The 22,646-nt window shown below is 38.3% G+C and overlaps 1 long non-coding RNA gene across 6 annotated transcripts in view; it reads right to left on the bottom strand.

Annotated features, from left to right (window-relative positions):
* Positions 1-22,646, bottom strand: part of LOC150007621 (uncharacterized) — a 108,586-nt gene that overhangs the window by 66,445 nt on the left and 19,495 nt on the right. The window lies entirely within an intron of this gene.

The following is a 22,646-nucleotide window of genomic DNA, read 5'->3' as shown; positions in this document are numbered from 1 at the left end:
CAGCAGACCCCCCCCCTCTTCGCAGCTGAAGGGTCCAAGGGAAAGACGGAGTCAATACAGCTTGGCTTCAGGTGCGCCGCAGGAGTTGCCGGTGTTGACTACAACGTCAAACCGCCTTAGGGACTCCGGCTCCGGATTTTCTGTCGGGGTTTACTTCCTTAGCCTTTCCCCTGAAGAGGTATGCCGCAAGGCAGCGGAGGTTTTTTGGAGTCAGAGTTTTCCTTCTCTGATGTGCCCTGGCTGGAAGATCGAACCAGCGACACTTAGCTCGCAGGCCGACGCTCAATCCACTGAGCCAAACCAGCCAAGGGCCAAGCAAACCAGAATAGGAACAGAATTATAGATACGGGGATCATTTGGAGGGTTCTCAGCTGGCATGGGGGAGGGGGAGAAATGGGGAAATGGTGCAGGGATTAAGGAGCATAACTGGTTGGTACAAACCAGACAGGGAGAAGTTAAGAATAATATAGGAAAGGGTGAAGCCAAAGAACTTATATGAACGACCCATAAACATGAACTAAGGGGGGTGGGATTGCTGGAGAGAAGGGGGTACTAGGCAGAGGGAAGTAAAGGGGGAAAAAATTGGGACTACTCTAACAAAATAATCAATAAAATATACCTAAAAAAAGGAGAAAAAAAAGAAAATAAGGATGAGTCCAAATGAGCTACCTCTTCCCTAAAAGCCAGGGAACAGAAATTCCTTTAACGTATTATGCAAAGGAACTTGTCCTGTACTAGCTTCCACAGTCCACCCTGGAGAGAAGCTTATGTTCAACTACACATTAAAAGAAGAAGGAATTCAGGTCAGGTAGCTCAGCTGGTGCAGCATCATTTCAATACTCCAAGGTTGCAGGTTCAATCCTCAGTCAGAGCACATACAAGAAATAACCAATGAATGCATAAATAAGTGGAACAACAAATTGATCTCTCTTTCTCTCAAATCAAATCAATAAATAAAATAAATTGTAAGAAAAAAGAAGAAGAAGGAGATGGAGGAGGAGAAGGAGAAGAAGAGGCCCTGCTGCTGGCTCTAACAGTTCATTGTGCACAGAGAGGAATGCTGCGAGTGTCTCAGCCAGCCCTAAAGCACTGTGTGCAAAGTTACTGGAGCAGCCTCTGGAATAGCTGTTCACTGTGCATGGGATGCATAAATCATTTCTCTCAGGGTAGTCCTGTGTAGAGCTTCTCCTCAAAGAGTCATAATCATAAGGCCTCTCACGAAAATGTACAATGTTAGCTTTATAATGTACTGATATGGTAGCATATTGAAAAGGGCACCACCAAAAACGGCCAGCAGAACTTGTGGGTGCAGCAGCGAGGAGCTATAGATTGGCTGATAGACTATTTTTTTCCCCTGCCAGTTGTTTTTCATACGATAAAAACATTTTTGCTAATCATCTTTCTACCAAATTGACAAAAATGAGGGGATACCAGGCAAACCCCCCTGAAATTACTGCAGGAACAAAGCCAGAACCCAAGTGGGGCACTGGCAGAAGAGCGCAGTGGGCCATTCTCAGAGGAAGACAAGGACAACTGGGAGCAAAGGATGAGAAAAAGTCTGCAAAGGAGAGGAACAGATGACATAGAAGACTCTACAGCTGCTCCTGCAGCTGCTCTAATAGTCTCCTCTGCTTCAGAGGAGACACAAATGTGTTTAGAAATGAAAGACAAAGCGAGAATAGGGAAAAAAAGTACCTTCCATTTCTAACCAACTGGAATATAATCTTCATAAAGCTCATCCTGTTCACATGAGATCATTACTTTTAGGATTCCAATATAGGCAAAATACTAACTGGCAAACCCTATGTGTTTCTTAGCTGCAAGTACAATGGGTACTCGAGAGCACATTGCAATTTCTATGGACAAACTTGTAGCTGGAACCTTGAACATTAGAAACGGTACCAATTTAGTAATACGTATGATAGTTTATAGGATTGCCCATCTATATTTGAACCCATAAAATGCTTTGTCACATGTGACCTTAATTTTTATATGTTTTAAGGCACATAAGGTTTTAAGTCATTATTTTTTGTTTTAAACTCAGTACAAATAAGGGTAGTTTATTTCTCTACTCCGAAATGATATGCAAGAACTCTGGATCGTATTGAACTCTGTAGTATGCTGAGGGCTGGCTCTCTTTGACCTGAAATCCTATTCTGAGGAAGTCAATACACGGTAGGAGAGGGAGAGGACAGGGGCAGGCCAGCTCCATCCACCCCCACGGTTCTTCAGGATCCACAGGCAACTGAAGCAGTTTTCACCTCCTGATAAGAGCAGCATTTATGATCACAAAAATGTGTTCTTCAAAAATGTCAGGGACTGAGAGAAGTCACAAAAGATGAGGAAGAGAATTAACAGGAACTGCAGAGTTACTGGGCTGTTGTACAGATTAAAAAGTAAAATAGGCTCATAAAGATTAAGTCATTTGCCTGAAGTCACACAGGAGGGTCAGAAGTCAAATAAAATTCTGTGATATTCCAAAACATCTTTCTACTACCACAAAATGCCATGGAGGTCTCCGTAATTCTATAGACCTCTTTCCTCTGAAGGTTTATAAAATGAGGACAAAGAATGCTTGTTCCACTGATTCAGAAAGTCAAAGCCATTGCTCAGGCTATAGACGCCTTCGGAGGCCAGTGGCGCCCTCTGACCCCAGTCAGGCACGTAGAACCACTTCAGCTTGCTGCAAGGCCTCCAGCCCAGCCTGAGTCTGTGGAGGCCTAGGGCTAACAGTTGCATGATCTCCCAGCTCAGTTAGGCATGACACATTTCTGGAAGGGACAGCGGTTCATGAGGTAAGTTGTCACTGAACAGCCTTAACAAATGCTACTAAATGCAAAGCACTTAGTATTGTTGAGATGTGTTCTTATGAGCATGTTTAGAGAATTGAGGTAATTGCAATGAGCAATCCAACTGACAGAATAATAATGCTGACCTCATGCAAGAAGCCATATTCATCATCTCATCCCACTCTGTCTAACCCTAAAATACTAGTATATCCTATTACTCCCCAAATCTGTCCCGTTAAGAGAGGATGTCTCTTCACTGTTCTCACGTGCTTCCCTCATACTTCCCTTTATGCCCCAGCTGCTGTTGAGTCTTCTAAAATGCCTTCACATCTCTCCACCCAGCAAATCCCATCCCATCTTCCTAGGCCCTTCTCAAAACCAACCTTTTCTCCACCAAGCGAGCCTTAATAACTCCAGTCAGCAATGGCTTCTAAAATCCTAAACAGCCAAAAAGGTCTCCAGCTTCACTTTCATATTTGATTATGTTCAACTTGGAACTTGACTGTGAGTGCTCTGTAAACTCTCATTATGTCATCTTTGTATATTCTCCCACCTCCCAGATAAGCACCTTGAAGGCAGAGGCTCTGCTGACATACTAAAATGACTGGCAAAGAGAGAGCACCACAGCAGTGTTCTCTAACGTCAAATCTATCCTTTTCTTTTCTTCCTTCTTTGTTTATTTTTGTTTGTTTTTGTTTTTTACTTTGGGTTAAACAAGATACGATCAGAGGAACACTGCCCTTTGAGACTCACCTATACTGGCTCAACTCCCATTCTTTTGTGAAGTAGGAGCCCTACATTCCGTTCTAACTGTCTGGGGATTCTGGAAAGGGATGGGGTGATTTACAATTTATTTTCCTAGTCATCTCTGGCTCCAAGTTCTGGCTTCCGCAGACTTAGTTCAGTGGATGGAACGAACATATTGCTATCCCTGAGTCCGACTGCAGACACAGGACTTGCTTCTTTTCTGCATCAGTAACATGGGCTGAAGCAGAAGTGATGCCTGCTTAGGAGAAAAACCAGAAGTGAGGCATGTGTGGCCTATATCTTCAACTATTTAACTTCATTGGGGGCACTATTTGCTTTTGAAGATTTAGAAGAAAAATACTTTGTATTAAGTCTTTATTGCATAGAGTACTAGAAATTTACTTAGAATTTTCTTTGCCATTTTCTAAATGACTGCTATTTTACTTGTGCCACAATAAATAAATGAATGAAAGTGGCCTTATTATTTTTCATGTATAACAGTCTAGTAATTGCTAATCAAACATACACAGACTTTTGAAGGCAATCATAATTTTGCCTCAAATAGATATTACTGTTTCCTGTTTCTTTGGTCCAGATGGGATATTTCTTTTTTTTTTTTTCAGATTTAATGTGTTTTATTGATTAAATTATTACATTTGTGCCAATTTCCCTTCCCTCTGCTCCCCTCCACCCGGTGGCCCCCCTCCCTCCAGTTGTCCCCCCCTTTTAGATTATGTCCATTAGTTGTGCATACAGTTCCTCCCAACCTCTCTCCATCTATTCCATTCCCTCCTACCTTGATCCCCAATTCCTATATCATCTCCCTCCCTTTCCCCACTCCCCCTCCCTGTTGACCTCCCCCCAATATGCTTCCCGTACCCACAGTTCCTCTTCCACTCTCGTTGCCTATTTAGTTTGCCTTTGTTTCATCTCCCTAGCTTCTGTTTTTTTTTTAAACCAGTCCCTTTAACATCTCATATAACAGTGGTTTGGATCTAATGAACTCTTTCAGTTTTATTTTGTCCTGGAAACACTTTTTCTGTCCTTCTATTCTGAATGACAATTTCGCTGGATAGAGTATTCGTGGTTGTAGGTTTTGGATTTTCATTACTTTGAATATTTCTTGCCAGTCTCTTCTTGCCTGTAGGGTTTCCCTTGAGAAGTCAGCTGATAGTCTAATTGGGACCCCTTTGTACATAATTCTTTTCTTCTCTCTTGCTGCTTTTAAGATTCTCTCTTTATCTTTAATTTTTGACATTTTGAATATAATGTGTCTTGGAGTGGTTCTCCCTGGGTCCAGTCTCTTGGGAACTCTCCTTGCTTCCTGGACCTGCAGGTCTATTCCCTTCCCCAAGTCTGGGAAGTTCTCCTTTATTATATTTTCACTCAATTTTTCAAGTTCTAGTTCATCTTCCTCATTCTCTGGCAAACCAATGATTCTTATGTTGGGCCTTTTATAGCTGTCCCAGAGGTTTCTGATCCTTTCATTGTTGCTTCCCATTTCCTCTCGCTGCATTGGTTGACTGCTTGTTCCTTCTCCATATTCCAGTTTGTTGAAATGAACTCTGGATTTTATTTCCTTTCCTTCTGTCTCATATGTGGTTTTGTTCCTTTCGTTATGAAAGTTTTTCGCTTCTTTCATATCTTTTTCCTGCTCTTTTGTGAATTCTGTAAGCCACCTGATAACAATGGCCCAGAACTGAGCCTCTGACAGGTTTCTTATCTGTTCATCTGTCAGGTTCTCTATCTGCTGCCTGGTGAGTTGTGTTACCGGTATTTCTAAAGTTGTCTGCCTCATTTTGACAGATGCGTTTTGTTTTCTTGGGCTGGCTGTCGGGGGCAGTGCCTGTGTACGCGTCACAAATTAGCGACCGGCGCCTGCCTGTCCGCGACCTATTTCGCAGCCCTGTGGTGCTTTCTTTGGGGGCGGGGGTCCAAGATGGATTCACACAGTTATTCAGCTAGGAGACCGGGATCCGTCCTCCCGCCCCCCTGGGCCTCACTGTTCAAGGCGATGCGGCGGCCGCTCTCCCCAGCGCCGGAGTCGCGCACCGCCAGGGGCTTGCGCAGCCGGGATTCCTCGCCGCCCGCCGCTCCGGGTGCGACCGCAAACAGCACTGCCCTCTTTAACTCTTACCTGCCCAAATGGTACCGCTGGTTTATAACTTCATATGTTGGACTTCCGTGTAGTTTTATTTTCTGGAATTTCTAGTTATCCTTTGTTTTGAAGTAGTTGTATTCCTCTATAGTTGTAGAGGGAGACCTAGCGTGTCCGTCTAAGCCTCCATCTTGGCCGGAAGTCCCAGATGGGATATTTCTTGTTGAGAGGGCAATATAATACAGTGAATGGCTACAGACTGTGGTGTCAGACTGTGAACTCAAACTCTATCCTACCACTTACCAGTTATGTGACTCTGAACAAACTACTTAACTTCTCAGTGTCAAATGGGGATAAGAAGAGTACCTAGCTCATATGGATTAACGCAAGATAAGTAAAGTGTTTTGAACAGTGTTAAGACATAGCGAACATTCTATAGAGGTTAGTTATTTAATAGTACCCACAACGAAGAGTTAAAGACCTAAGACACACATGTTTCACTTTTTGTTTTTCTCCTAAGCAAGCATCAATTTTTTATTTGGCATCACAAAGTTTATACTACATATGCATTGTTATGGGCTGAATTATGTCCCCTCAAATTCATATGTTGAAGCCCTAACCTTCAAGACCTCAGAATATAACTATATTTGGAGACAGGGCTTTTAAAGAGGTAATAAAACTAAAATGAGGCCATTAATCCAAAATGACTAGTGTCCTTATAAGAAGAGGAGATAATGAGAAAACAGTATAGAAAAAGGGATAATCATGTGAGGTTACAGAGAGAAGGCAGCCAACTTCAAGCCAAGGAGAGAGGCCTCAGAAGAAACCAAAACTGCTGACATTTTGATCTTGGCCTTCAGCCTCCAGAATTGTGAGAAGATAATCTCCTGTTCTTTAAGCCACCCAGCATGTGGAATTTTGTTATGGCAGCCCTAACAAACTAGTACATGCATCAAATTAAATTTTTGTAATAAAAAATTAAATATGATGAAAAACTAATAGTTTGTCATTGCATTTCAGATAACACTAAACTGGTAGGATGTCTCTAAGAGGCTGAAATCAGAATGGTTAAGGGCATTGGCTCTAGTCCTGGTTCTGCCACTTTCTAGTCATGTACCTTTAGGCAAGCAAAACCTAAAGACATATATAAGGACTGCATAAGCTCCAGTACATCATGGGTGTGTCAAGACTAAATGAGACAATGTGTACATATAAACACATACATACATACATATACATATTTTATGCATAAGGGGTCATGAAGCCAGAGCACTAGGAAATTAAATAAAATTTTAAAAGAATCTTCCCATATATGAAAGAAAAGCAGAAAAAGAAAAATTAAGTAAAACAAAATACTTCAGGTAGAAGTAACTTCAGCTTTGGTAACTTCACTGTCCTGTAATGGAGACAGCTGAGGTATGATGACTTCTTAAGAACACAGCACAACTAAGTGACTTATATTTTCACATTGCAGTGTCCTGACGTGAACCAACAAACTATGCTTTCTAAAGGATTATAACTGGCGCTGCTATTGGACCTATCTCAGTGTCTAATTTTAGCACAAAACTTGCTTCCGCAGTATTTAGTCCTACTTAAATAAACAAAGTGTGTTCTCAATTACTAAATGATAGCTCTCCAGTTCATTTTGTAACTTTTCCACACCTCAAGTCAAGAGTCACAGACCAGGCATTTTTCCAACTAGTTTCTTTAACAAAACAAACAAATAAACAAAATAGTAAGATAATCATTTCTTGAACCATTTTGTTTTTACTAAATTACCTCCCCCCAAATAATTAATTCCATCATGTAAACAGGTAAGTCACATATTTATTTTATTTTTGTTAAAAACAGACTGGCTCTAAAAAGATGATACCATGCAACAGTGTTTTTAAATGTCTGAATGAGAATGGCCGCATACATGTTTGTACCACTTCAGTTACAAACAGAAGGCCAGAGCTGAATGATGGGAATATTTTTTTAAGTAGAACTAAGATAGTGTAAACTACTTTGGTCAAGGAAATATTTTTGCTACTTCAGTAGTTTGTCCTACAACAGAAGCTTGGTTTACATGATATTTAGATACTCGGCTTTGAAATGTGAAAAATCTTATGTTCAAAAGCTCTTTAATTCAGTAGAAATATTTAAGATGCTTCATATAAATCATAATGCAAATCTGCAAGACAATTGGATGGTTACTATCAACGGAATGGAGGAACAAAGACTGGAAATTATTATTTTTTAATCCTCACATCTAAAATAATATAGATTAGAGCATAGTTTAAGGCAAAATAATAATAGTAATAATAATAAAACTAGGAAGTAGAAAGATTTTTCCTGCTCCTTTTGCTCAATTTGAGAGGTAGTAAGTCTTTGGGAGAGCTTCAAAGTTATTTCAAAGGGTCTAAAAGTCCACATGTTCTCCAAAAACATTAAAGATGTAGGCTGGAGCAAAGCTAGGGTGTTGTTTCTCCTTTGTCCTATTCTAACTCAAGTACTGAGTTATGACGCCCTCAGAGAATGGCACCACAATATGGACAGTGACTAAATTTCACTTGAATTTCTGTGATTGGGGGGTCTCTCAGAATGACTGGGAGAGCTGAGATGGTTTTTAAATAAAGCAATCTGTTAAAGGACATTATTTCAGAAACCAAGACAATATCAAATCTAAAAAGAATCAGTAGAATTTTCAGTCAAGGTGGTACAGTGAGTTCATGCTTCAAGTTATCTTATATGCTCTAGACACATAGTGATGACAGATAAAACAGAAAAAAGGAAAACCTAAAGATCATTTCTGGGTTCAGAAAAGAAGACAAGTATCTTTGTGGACCAGAAACACAACAGAAATGCAAAGTGGTGAGCTGATTTAAAGCTGAAGCCTATCATGGTGTGGGTCTTGAAGCAGCTAATGGCACCAGGAAATTCAGATCTTGTGGTATACTGGGACTAAATAACTCTACTCAGTATGAAACCAAAGCCAGCATCTCAAAGCCAGGATCTGGGGAAGACCAACTGACCTGATTTTCCCAGGAAACTCTCTCCCTGTTTTAGCACTGAAAGCCCCAAATCCTCAGAAACTCCTCAGTTCGGGACAAACAGCAATGATTGGTCAACCGACTTTCCCCAGCCTCATAAAAAGAGGCTGACTAAAACTGTGCCAATATGCCACGTAAAGCTGTGAATTTACGGGAAGCAGTGGACCCAGGAAAGCAAAAGAACAGAAGAAAACCATCACTTACAGCAACTGAACTGAGATATCAGCTGGCTCAGTTACAGGACTGGCCATATTCCCAGTAGCACTAAGGAGCAGGCACCCACTAAAGCCATTTTAAGATCTTGTTCTGAACTGGGGTATGGATTGGAATAAAAGAAAGATGGAAATATTTATCAAATTGGTCACAGGGTAAGAAAGGATGACAACAAATATATTTTCCACTCAAAGTGACTGTGCAAATCAAAATTCTAAAACATATAAAGTTTTAATGCTAAAAAGAGACAGTTGGGCAAAGATGTAGTAACTGGTACCAGACTGGCTCTACTATTATTTTAAAAAACCTGTTTAAATAGGCAAAGTATATAAAGCAGTCATCCTCAGAAGTTGAACAACAGGCAGCGTGGACTATGTTCCCCAGGAGAAAGAAAACAAATGAGATGAGTTCCACAAATGCCCCAGCTTTTGCCTAAAGCTCTCTATGAAATGACACAAAGAGATAGAGAACTCAAGCAGGGCAGAGTAGTTCCGCTGAGCTTAAGACACATTGGGACTCAGAAAGGTGACTAATATTTGAGATACAGTACCAACAAGAAGAGCTCCAGAAATAGGCATCAGGGTCATCCTGAGTGCTTGTTTGAATACTAAGATGCACGTGCATAAGGTAGGACTCCAAAAAGCCAGGAAAAGAAAAATTACTCAGAGAACAACTCTCAGAGAAAGAACTGGGGATGCAAGACTCAAGCAACACTTTCACAGGGTGAGGAAACTCTTGCGTTCCAACCAGTGGAGAGACCTCTTATACATGTGGCTGCTAAGAGATGATCTTCCACAGCATTTCTACATGTCTTGTGATCGCTTTTGTCCCAGACTATCTTCCCAAAGATGTTTTATAGCCAACAGTCTTTGAAAGGTCTACTTTCGCCTGCTAGGACAAAGAAAGATTTATTTCCTGACCAGGATAATAAAGAGAACAGTTCCTTTCAGGGCGAAGTTTGGGCAGATTTACTAGGGGCTACCTTGTAAGATGGAAGGTTTCTTAAGCTTAGGGTTCATCTGTGATGCAGACTCATTTTATGTGTAACATCCACTTGGATTGTCCTCATGCAGTTTGGGGGACACAGAAAACCAGTAAGAACATGGAGCTCATGATGTGTCCTGTGCTGTGAGTAATCAAGTCCTCTGTCTCTAACCTAGGAGTTGCATCTCGGCAACCATTGTAGGCTCACTTGCTGGTTTGTGAGTGGGGGTAAAATCTCAGGCACTGAAGAGTCCCTGACTTGACAGCAGGTACTTAACAGAGACCTCAGAAAAGCCATTCTATAAATGTTAATGGCTCAAGTAGCCCAGAGTATTCTTTAGAACAGGGCTGGCAAATCTGGCCCACAGGCCAAATCCAACCAATAGTATAGTTTTGTGTGACTTTTAAGGAAAGAATGTTATATGTTGTTGTTTGTTGTTTACTACATTTTTAAAGGGTTGTGGGGGAAAAAAAAAAGAATATGCCAAAGAGACCACATTGACCTATAGAGCCTGAAATACTTACTACCAAGCCCTTTAAAGAAAAACTTTTTTAAAAATTTCTGAAGGTCTAGACAATCTTAACATGGCTTAAAAACAAGGCTTGAAAGGATCAAGCTTATTTGCAAGTAATTAACTGCCTGCTGGAACAAAATACTCCTGAAAGGAAGACAAGAAAATCTAGACACTCAACAGCATGATAATCACAATTTCCAGCACCAGTACAAAATCATTAGTCATGTAAAGAGGCAAGAAAATGTAAATCATAACTAGGATAAAATCCATCAGTACAAATAGACTCAGAATTGGTATACATGGTAGAATTGACAGAAAAGACTTTAAAATAGCTATTATAAAAAAAAATAAAAATAAAATAAAATAGCTATTAAAATATGTTCAAGAGTGTAACGGAACACATGAAATAATTTGGAAACAAATAAGGTATCTCAATAGAGACAATAAAATAATTTCAGAAAGAATCATGTAACTTCTAGAGTGGAAAAATACATTACCTGAATTTAAAAAACAAACAAACAAATTTTATCAGATGGGATTAACAGCAGCAGATTAGAAACAATAGAAGATAGTTGAACCTGAAAAATAAGCAATGGAAATTATACAACCTGAAACAAGAGGAGAAATAAAAAATGCACAGACATCCAGTGACCAGTGGGAAAATATCAAGGAGTATAATTCAGGAGAAGAGAGAAAGGTTGAAATGTTCTCAAATTAGATGAGACCTAAACTCACAGGTCTAAGAAACTCAATAAACCCCAAGAGGGATAAACACAGGACCACCACACCAAGGAACATCATAATTAAGTTGCTTAAAACCAATGGTAAAGAGAAAATCTTGAAAGCAGCCAAGGGGGAAGAGAAAGACATTACATACAGGGGAATGGAGATAAGAATGACTGCTGATTTTTCATCAGAAACAGAGAGAACCAGAAGACAAATGTTGATATAAAACAACAACAAAAATTTTCAACTTAGAATTATTTGTCTAGAAAGCATAAACTTCAAAAATGAAAGCAAAAGAAAGACGCCTTCAGACAAAGAAAAGTGAAAGAATTTGTCACCAGCAGACCTGGGCTGCAAGAAATTGTAAAGAAAATTCTTCAGGATGAAGAAAATAACACCAGAGGGAAAATTAAATATACACAATGGAATGGATATTGGAAATGGTATATATGTAGATAAAATATAAAATAAAATTTAAAAGATTATTGACTGCTTAAAACAAAAATAATTACAGAGTATTGTGTGTATAATATATGTTGAAGTAAAATGTCTGAAAACAATAACAAAAAATTGAAGGGGAGAAATGGAAATATACTATTGTAAGGTGAATAGTATAACATTTTTTGAAGGTAGACTGCGATAAGTTACATATGCATGTTTTAAACCCTAGCATAACCATTAAAAAGCTAAAACAAAGAAGCACAGCTAATAAACAATGGAGAATATAAAATGATTAAAAATACTCAAATATCCCAAAAGATGGCAGGAAAAGAATAAAGAAGAACTAAGAATAGATGATATAAATAGAAAACAAATAACTATATTGATTTAAATCCAACCATATCAATAATTATATTATCTGTAAGTGGACTAAACACAACACACCAATTAAAGGCAGGGATCATTTGACTAGATAGTAAAGCAAGACCTAACTTGTATACTGTCTATGAAAAATACATTTTAAACATAAAGATAGACAGATTAAAAGTAAAAGGTTTCAGAGAGATATACAATATAATTATAATCATAAGGAAATTGAAATGACTGTATAAATATTAGACAAAATAGACTTCACGTCAAAGAATATTACCAGAAATAAACAGGAACATTTCATAATAATAAAAGTCAATCATCAAAAAATATATAACAATTCTAAATATGTATGCACTTAAACATAGAGTTTCAAAATACAAGTAAAAACTAATACAACTGGAGGGAGATACACAGAAGTTAACAATAATAGATTTCAATTACTCTTTGATAAAGTAATTGATAGAACAAGTAGACAGAAAATCAGCAAAAAGTATAAGATGACTTTTACAAGACTATCAACCAACTTAGTCTAACTGACATAAATAGAATACTCTGAAAACCACAGATATGCATTTCCTTTCAAGTGCACAATGAACGTTCACCAAGAAAGATCACTTGTTGTACTACAGAGCAAGTCTCAACTTATTTAGAAGGATTTAAATTATACAAATATAGTTTCTGACCACAAAATGGAATTAAGTTAGAATCAATAAGTTAGAATCAATATTGGCAAAATGCCCAAATATTTGGAAATTAAGTAACATTTTTAAATAGTCCATAGGTCAAAGAAGAAATTACAAGAAAATTTCTTGAACTGAATGATAATGAAAATGCAACATACAAAAATTTGTATAGTGCAGTTAAGGCAGTGCTTAGAGGGAAATTCATAGATTATCTTTGAATAGGGACCATAAAAAGAGTAAGTGTAAAATCTGAATATCTAAACTGAATTTGTAAAAAATTTTAATATCAAGCCATTGCAAGAAGAATTCAAAAGAAATTCAGATACAAACTTTTTGTTTCACAGTATATTTCTCTTTAAAAGTACAAGGAGGGAGTCCCATAATTGCTCCATAAGAGGAGGAGTGCCTATAGAGACCCAGGTAAAGCTGAAAGTGTATTTAAATTAGGGCTACAAAAAAGAATTGATGAAATAGATTAGTCAGCATGATCAATACTTCCATGTAGTTCTCAATAAAGGTAGGTTCATTCTCTCAACACATGTTTATTGTGCATTTACTATGTTGCATTAAATAGAAGGGAGGTAAACAGGGAAAAAAACCCCAACCACTCAGGGATCTCACTTTGGGTAGGGGCTGGGGTAAACATACCATAAACAGCAGTTAACAAGTAAAAATGTATAGTATTTCACCACATGAAGCTAAGAGTAATGGAAAAAAATAGATTAGGGGACTTGCGCTTTTATACTCAGTGAGGTGTGAAGCCTCTGGAGGATTCTGGCAAAGGAGTGACAAGACCTTGGATTTTCACAGAATCATTCCAGCTGTTGTTTGTGATGAGTACAGATTGAAGGGGAGCAGGGGCTAAAAGGACACCAGTTAGGAGGCTACTGCAAGCATCCAGGAGAGAGCTGATAGTTGCTCCCATTCTAGTGGTAGTGGTTTGTGTGAATGGGAATGATCCCACAGAGAGGGTGGGAATGATGATGCCGGAGAGAGCAGAAAGTTGCTGGATCAGTATCTTTAAGTAGGGGGAAGGGTGGGATCTAGTGCACAAGCCACAGGGTTTCAGAGCTGGGGCATTTCATTCAAAGTTACAGGAAGAAGGGCAGGGAATATGGGCACAGATACCAACGGTGGTGGTGGTGGGGTCTATGGAAGTTCTTTTCTAATTATTCCCATTTCTTAGGAAAATAGGAAACAAGGGCTGAAAAGGAAGATGGAGGAGGAGGAGGTATTAGTGGCTTGAGAAGAAAGTATGAAATAAAAGATGAGGAGAGTAGAGGATGAAAAGATTGAATTTGTCGTGGTTGGTTCTTTTCAATCAAAGATACTTTTTCTTTTCCTTGCGGATTTTAGGTGTACCAGGTATCTCTTATTTATTTATTTTTAAGATTTTATTTATTTTTAGAGAGAGGGGAAGGGAGGGAGAAAGAGAGGGAGAGAGACATCAATGTGTGATTGCCTCTCAAGCATCCCCCAACTGGGGATCTGGCCTCCAACGACTGGGAATCGAACCAGCGACCCTTTGGTTTGCAGGCTGGCGCTCAATCCACTGAGTCACACCAGCCAGTTCTCAACCCAAGATACTTTTAAAAGAGTTCTCTAAACACTTTGCTCCTGAGTATATACAGTAGTCCCTCCCCGTATCGCGGTTCACTTATTGCAGCCTCACTGTATCGCGGGATTTTTAAAAATATTATATTTAATTATTTATCGTGGATTTTTCGCTATATCGTGGGATTTTGCGGTACTGTACATGTATGTTGTTAATGTTACATAGGTTTAAGAGTGTAGAATATGTTTAAGAACATAAGCAGTGTTTATGAAAGTGTGGAAAAGGTTACTAAGGGAGTGGGAAAGGTTAATAAGGGACTGGGAATGGTTTCTAAGTGTGTGGGAAGGGTTTATAAAGCCTTAAAATATATATAAATACTAAAATAAATGTAAAGTTTCTACTTTGCAGATTTTCACCTGTCGCAGGGTGGGGGGTGGTCTAGAATGTAGTACCCGCAATAAGTGAGGGAATACTGTATACATGAAGAAAACATCATTTTGAAGCCAAGTGATTATCAATGTCAATTCCTTCTTTATTTGAATAAATAAAGAGAGAAATGTCTGTCCTATATCATTAAATGTGAATGGAATGTTGGCAGATCTGTAGCTTTCTTGTATTTTTGAAGAAGTTAGATTGAGGTTTTCTGTTTTTAATTTCTTCTTTATTACAATACTTTCAAAAAAGAGCATATTACAAATTTAAATGTGGTTATGTGTATTTCCCTGTGCCCTAAAATTACAGAAGAAAAACATTTTAAGAAAGAAATTAATATCATTCAGAGAAAAATGCTTAAGAAGCTGTAATATTACAAAATTTGTAAGAAAAGAACATGAAGCTTTCTAATGACCACCTGACATAGAAAGCTTAGAAAAGATAAGTGGTTGTTTTTTCATAGAAGAAATCATCTAATAAAATAATCTCAAATAAATAAGGCTATAAGTTTTGTCATAAATGTGCTGTACATCAAATTATAAATCTATAAAAACTCCGATGAGGTGACAAGGAGACTAATTATCATTTTATATTTTTTCTATTGATGCAACTCAGGAAAATAGAAAAGCAATCTTGTGGTTTTAGGAGACAGAGCGGCGTGTTGATTCTCCTAAAACATCTTATTCTCATAAAATTTTGAATTTGAGAAAAAATTAATACCTAAATTACAATATTTATAGACTATATTTACATATATACATATATTTACTCCAGAATCTAAGCCTTTTGTAAATATCTCATCAGCCCAAATCCCCCCTATAAGGGGACTTTCAGGACAGGTATTCCAAGACAGGAATCTACTGCACCTCCCAACATGCTGATCCAAAGGGCAGGTTTTTTACAACTGCCACATTTTAAACAATGAGATAAAGGGTCTTCCTTTTGTGTGTATGTAGGGAGGGTGGGCAGTGGCAGAGTATTATTTAAGAAAATTAAGCCACTTCCTATAAACAATACTGCTCATGTTTGGGAATGAGATGTTTAAAAAAAAAATCATTAGAAAATTTCAAAACCAACCAAGACTCAATATACTGTACTTTTTAGTATGAATGAAGTAAAAATTAACCAAGATAATTCACTGGTTCCTAGCAAACATTTAAGGTTCTAAAAATGCTATTCCAATTACTCTTAAAAAAAAAAGATTTTTATTTATTTATTTTTAGAGAAAGGAGAAGGGAGTGATAAAGACAGGGAGAGAAACACCAGTTGGTTTCCTCTTGTACGCCCCCAGCCAGAGATCTGGCCTGCAACCCAGTCATGTGCCCTGACCAGGAATCCAACCAGTGACCTTTTGGTTTGTGGGATAATGTCCAAACTACTGAGCCACACCAGTCAGGGCCCAATTACTCTTAAAGACAAAGAAAAGCAGTTACAATTTTTAGGGAGAACTATTCATTCTGCTTACTTCAAGTTTAGTTTTGAATAGCTAGTTGTTCACTCTTGGGCAAGATCCATCCAGTCGTTCTTGGGTAGGTTTGATTTTTTCCGAGATGGGCAATTTAAAAAATATTGACTGGAAATGAATGATACAAATGTTCAGATTAGATCCAACCCATGATCACCAGGGCCTTTGGGTCTGTGCAGGTAATGAGGGAAGCTTATCCTCTGAAGCTGTTTCTCTACAGATTAAGAAGGTATACCAAGGCAACCTGTAACCCTGGCTGGTTTAGCTCAGTGGATTGAGCGTCGGCCTGCGAGCTAAGTGTCGCTGGTTCGATCTTCCAGTCAGGGCACATCAGAGAAGGAAAACTCTGATTCCAAAAAACCTCCGCTGCCTTGCGGCATACCTCTTCAGGGGAAAGGCTAAGGGAGTAAACCCCGACAGAAAATCTGGAGCCGGAGTCCCTAAGGCGGTTTGACGTTGTAGTCAACACCGGCAACTACTGCGGCACACCTGAAGCCAAGCTGTATTGACTCCGTCTTTCCCTTGGATCCTTCAGCTGCGAAGAGAGGGGGTGTCTGCTGCATGGGCAACAGCAGACCCTCCATATCACCCTGCCCAGGTTCTGTAGCTTCATCGCAAGATGTCGATTCAACACGGGAGGAGACAGATACCATGTCACTCCCGAGTCGGACTGCACAGCCATTCTCGGCGGTGCAGATAGACTCTTAAGAAGCTACACCATCGTCTCTCGAGACGGACGGCTGCCGATGACCAAGGCAACCTGTATTCCTTTAATACTTACTTTAGAAATGGTTGAAACATTATGAGAAGGACTCAAGAGTTTAACTAAAAAATTGTTTAAAGGCTATTTATATTTTCAGCTCATACTACCTCTTAAAGTTAACAAGAATAACCATAATTCACTGAAATGCTTTATTATTTATTCAAAATTTGTCTTTTAATTCCCTCATAGAAAGGAAATGTAACTGAAATAAAAGCAATTTCAGTCATAATGCCTCTGGTATAAGATATTCCTGATGTTTTAAAAAAATAATTGCTAAAATGAGCTTTTTCTTTTATTCATAGCTTTTAGTCATCTCAGCAATCCTTGCCCCTCCTTTACATGTATAATTGAAGGTTGACTGTGCTACTGCTGCACTCCAAATTCCATTCTGCTACCAGCACCCACGTTCCAACTTCGTTTCTGGAGTCTAACTGTCTTTGCTTTCTGATAGTACTAGTGCATCTATTTTGTGTGAGAAAGGACAGCATGCCTTACATTGATTATTTAAATGAACAGTTCATCCTAAAGCCTTATTTGCATCATTAATATTAAACAGAAGCTGTAAAACCTGGGGAAACTTGGAGCCAGCCCAAATAAACCTTCTCTTGTGTGGAGCCTGTTGGCCTCTGCCTCTATCAGCACACTTCAGGGGCTGCTGTTATCAAGACCACTGCATCCTTCCGGGCTTCTCCAGGTTAGGCTCCTCACCTTTCTTGTGTGCTTATCAGGTAAGTACTTACAGATATTAAGTACTGAATACACCTTTGTCAAATTGATAAATAATTCCATAAGACAAGCAGTCTGAACCTGATGACTTCAATGTTCCTTTCCTGATCTAAAATTCTATGATTTCTATTTATCTCAGTTGCCACCTATAGATTGTAAGAATTAGGAATGTTTATGTAATTTATACCAAAGTTGATCATTAATGGAATGTCAATCATTTTCCTGCATTATGTTGGTGATTTAAGACCCAGAGTGAAGTAAAATCCTGTTAATGGTTATTCTAGATCAGTGCTATTCAATAAAAATATAACACAAGCCAAAAATACAAACCACAAATATAACTTCAAATTTTCTGGTAGCCACATTAAAACAGTAAAAAGAACCAGGTGAAATTAATTTTAATAATAGATTTTATTGAACACCATATGTCCAAAAATATCATTTCAACATGGAATTAATATAAAACCATTGCAAAGATATTTTACATTGTTTTTTGGGTTGTCATCAGACTCCAGTGTGTATTTCACATGTGTGCATCTCAATTTGGGCTCACTGCATTTCAAGTGCGTAACAGCCGTTTGTGGCTAACTGGCGGCTGCTCTTCTTGTCAGTTTTAGAGCCTGATAATGGAAGTGCTCAGAGGACCAGGGGCCTTTTGGAAATGCAAACCCTTGGAGTCAGAATCTGCATCTCAACAAGCACTCTAGGTGACTGTGTGGACATTAACTTTGAGAAGCACTATTCTAGAGTGTCCAAATTATTCTGCCAGCGAAACTGTGTTTTGAATATTTTTATAACTTTTACATTTCTAATCTGTATACATGTTTTGTGAGCAATATGCTCCCTGGCTTTCCCTCCCTCCCATTTAAAAAAGAACTTGTTGCTTTCTAGTTACAAAAGCCTAACTTGTTTACATAGAAAAACTAGAAACTACAAATAAGAACAAAGGAAATAAAAATCACTGTCATCCTACCAACCAGAGATGACTAATATTGACAGTTTGGGTGTTTATCCTTCCCGTCTCTAAAATGTTTATTTCATAATTACACAATAAATTATAATTAAATAATTCAAACAGTAACATAAAAATATTCCCCTTTACTACTTCCCCAAATGCAGTCCTAGCTTGATCCATTTATCAGGTGAAGGATGATGTCTGGGTGGTTTCCAGTTTGGGGCAATTATATGAAGTTGCTATAAACATTGGCTTTCAGGTTTCGGGGTAACCATGTAGGAGTTGGATTCTATCAGAAAACATCTTTTTTAAATAGCTGCATTGTATTTCAGGACTTCAATGTATATGAATATATATTCATTTATTCATTTAATTAACCAATATTGAATACTAACAATGAGAATATCATGATGTAGGATTGGGCCCAATCCTCATAGAATTTGTCTTTAATCAAATCTTTGTTAATAGATATTTGTTATTTCCAATTTCCTTTTCATAAACAATGAGTTTGAAAATGTCAATCCAATCATTACTGATCATCTGCTATCTGCCCCACATTTTCCGACGAGTTTTCAAGGGAAAAAAATGAGCAACTAGGCAGTACTCTTACTTGAGAGTCATCTAACTGTAACCACAGACCTAGTTAGAGTTGGGTGGCGGGGTGAGAGGACAGAATCAAGCCCCAGGCAGCTGATGCAGGTTAATTTGAGATTCAGGTGGAGAACCTGGGATCACCCTTTATATTCCTAGGCCAGGGGTTTTCAAACTTTAGTGTATATCAAGACCACCTGGAGGGCTTCACGGATTCCTGAACTCTGTTTCTGATTCAGTAGGTCTGGGGCGGGGACCAATAATTTGCATTTTTAACAAGCTCCCAGGTGAGGCTGACACTGCTGGTCCCAGGAACATACTTGGAGAACTGCCCCTAAGCTATTTCTGGGAGTGTCTGAGCCTGAATTTCCTAAATTTGGACCCTCCTTCATTAGTGGTTAGGAATTCAGAGATCTAAGTAGCTATCTTTGAAGGTATTGAAGTTATTGATACAGAAGAAAGGTATGTGGGCCTGGAAATTCCTTTGTAGAATCACCTGGCAACTCCACTTTCTTGGATACTATTTGTTCTTCCTGAGCTACTATCTTTTCATAGGTTCTTTCCTGAGTTACATAGGTTGGCAGAGAAACTTGTCCTCTGGCACTCTCAGCATGACCAGAGGGCAGGAAAAGACTTCACACTTGAAGGGTTCTTCTGGAGCAGTATTTTAATATTAAACTCAAAGACTTTCCTCATCTGGGTTAGAGGTGACTCGGCTTCTAGCTGTAGACTTGTGAAGGCTGCAGGCCATGCACCTGAGACCTCAGAAGAGCTGGGAGGGGACATGGATTTGCAGGTGGGTGTAAATCTAACCCCAGAGAAGGCTTTTTGGTTTCCTTCCCTTAGCTAGTGTGGTAGGCAGGTTCAAATAAGGGATCTGTGGTTCATTCCCCTCAATAGCAGGTTAGAATCCAGTTTTATAATTCCATATCTCCATCACTAACAGTCTTGCGAAATTTCCGCAACTGTGAAGTGCAATAGGCCCCTCTTTCTCTAATGGGGCATGGGTCAGCTGTGAGGTGTGGCACACCACGCTGTGGGGCCTTCAGGTGACTCATCACACAGTATGCCTGGTTCTTTTTGTACACAGGGCACTGGCATCACTCCCTCAGGAAAATGAGGCTAGCTGGCTTTGGGAGCATACACAGTCTCTGAGGGAGATGTAAGACTGGAACCTGTATTAGCCGACAGAATAAGAACCACACCACACTAGCATTTAGGACTTTCCTGGATCTAGGGTGACTATTCAGGGACGGGACTTTTAGAACTAGAAGGAACAGGACCAATTCATTTCAATCATTCATTTTACTAATTTTCCTGGGAGGTTAAGTGGCTCTCTCAGGGTCAGAGCACACTAATATTTAGAGTGGCTAACTCTCAGCTGGCCTCATTTTCAGCTATTCCACCCTTTCGGAAACTTGCCCCTGTTGCTCTATCCATAAAGCACTTGCTCTATTTCCCATGCCTTACATTATGTGTACAAAATGAGAAGAGATTGAATAGCACAGTTCTGTGGCTCCAAGTACTTATTTAGAGAAGGATGTTGGATCAGTAGGAATTTAAGGTCAATTGTGAAGAGTATAGGTTGGCACGAAAAGGCACTGCATTCCATTTTCATCTTCTTGCTTTCATATGTCATTCTCAGATTCTCTAAATGGTTACTACTACTGATAATGTTCACTATAAACATTATTCCAACTACCTGATTTTAGCTGGTTGGTATTTTGGTACCTATGTTCATATTCCAATTTTGTTTTAATAGTCAGGAATCTTTTCTTGTTGTTTTAGGCATATCTCAGCCAATAAAAATAATTTTCCCCCTATGTCAAAGACTTACTCAAAGAAAAAATAATCAGAAGGCTACTTTTTAAAAAGTCTGTAAAATGTGAATTTTAGATACAACATCAAGTATTTGTTTTACAAAGGAAGGCTCCTTTTTAAAAAATAAATCGGCCTTGCTTTAAAACAAATAAAAACCACCACAAAACCAAACTCCACTAGCAGAAGAAATGGTAAATAACTTCAGAAGGATATATACAGAGTGCATTCCATCCTACTGCCTTCTCTGAGTTCTTGCTAGTATTGTTGAGAGATGTAAGGCCCACCATGAACATGAATCTCTATTACAGGAGAGCTTGACTCTTTCTTATCCCCCATTCTTCATAGAAACAAAGATCGCTGGTGGTGGTTCCCCTGTATTCTAATCACAAAGGAGGCATTTTCTCATTGAAATTATGTTAAAAATGGTGTGTGGTTTCCCTTGACTGCGAATTAGATAAATTACCGAGAGTTGGCCTGAAAAGCTGATGGCCGTTTTAAGATTATTTTATAGGCCCCAAAATTGGCTGACCACTAACAAACACTTGAAATACAATCTATCATAGGTTGAGAAAAGGTTATTTTTAAAATTTTGATTTACACAAATTCTTTCAAGTGTGCATTAAGCCACAAGTGTTTCTTGTGTTCCTGAACATCTGTTGCATGGACAAATGTAGTACCTGCACTGACATACCACTTAAAGCTCAAACACAACTATTTGCTCTATTTTTATATATGTTCGAAAATTTTCAGAATAAAAAAGATAAAAAAACTTCAAGCATAATTTTTAAAAATCCCCAAAGGATTGACCTAAAGCAAAACTGAGAGGCAATATAAGAATCCCTAATAAGAAGTAAAAAAACTTGAATTTTGAATTGCATCTATAATATAGACAGCAAACCACTTAACAAAATGTTGAAAACATCTGAAATAATGGACCTATTTTAAAACCACACAAGTCTCACATCTAAATGCCTGTGACATTTTTTAAAAATCCATGGCAATTAATATAAAAAGGAAAATTAAATTCCTCTTTTAAGTATATTTTTCATATATTTATCTCATTAAGATGTAGCTTAATAAGTTTATTAGAATCCCTAAGATGTAATTTTACTGGATTCAGAGTTAAAACATTTGCTCTTTAGATATCTACAGTCAACTAATACATTTTCTACAATATCCCTTCATATCTTTCATAAAAAAATATTTTTAAAACTTACAATGGCATGACATAAAAGAGCAATAATTAGAGTGGACAAAATAACAAATGAAACATGATATGCCTTCTGCTCTGTACCTATGTGTTTTACAGAATAATCATTACAACAGATGTCCTGAGAGAACAAAGGAGAATGTGAAAGTTTTAGGGTGGAGGAAGGCATGGAAGATATTTTCCGTTATCTTCCACTGTGTGGTCTTTTACTGCACTATTATTTAAACAAAAAAAGGTCTCCACAAGGGCAAACCCTGCTTCAAATGTCCCTTTACCCCCCTGACTAGAGAATAATGTGTTTGTGTAGTATATGATTACATCAGACAAGACTGTGAACACGTGTGATTTACTCAATGATCCTACTCTGCTTCCTTTTAAAGATAAAGAATGCATTTAAGTTGATTCTGCACGAGACTGTAATAATTCCTTAGAAGGCTCCATTCAAAGAGACATCTTACCTTATTTTAAAACCCTAACAGAAAAGCCATTTCCTTGGTCTTCATTTTCTTTCCAGACGGTATCAATGAA

The sequence above is a fragment of the Furipterus horrens genome, unplaced genomic scaffold (genome assembly GCF_987537825.1).
Source record: "Furipterus horrens unplaced genomic scaffold, mFurHor1.1.pri manual_scaffold_6, whole genome shotgun sequence".
Lineage (NCBI taxonomy): Eukaryota > Metazoa > Chordata > Mammalia > Chiroptera > Furipteridae > Furipterus > Furipterus horrens.
The sequence above is the reverse complement of the archived record's forward strand: the minus strand, read 5'-3'. Positions and strand labels throughout refer to the sequence as shown.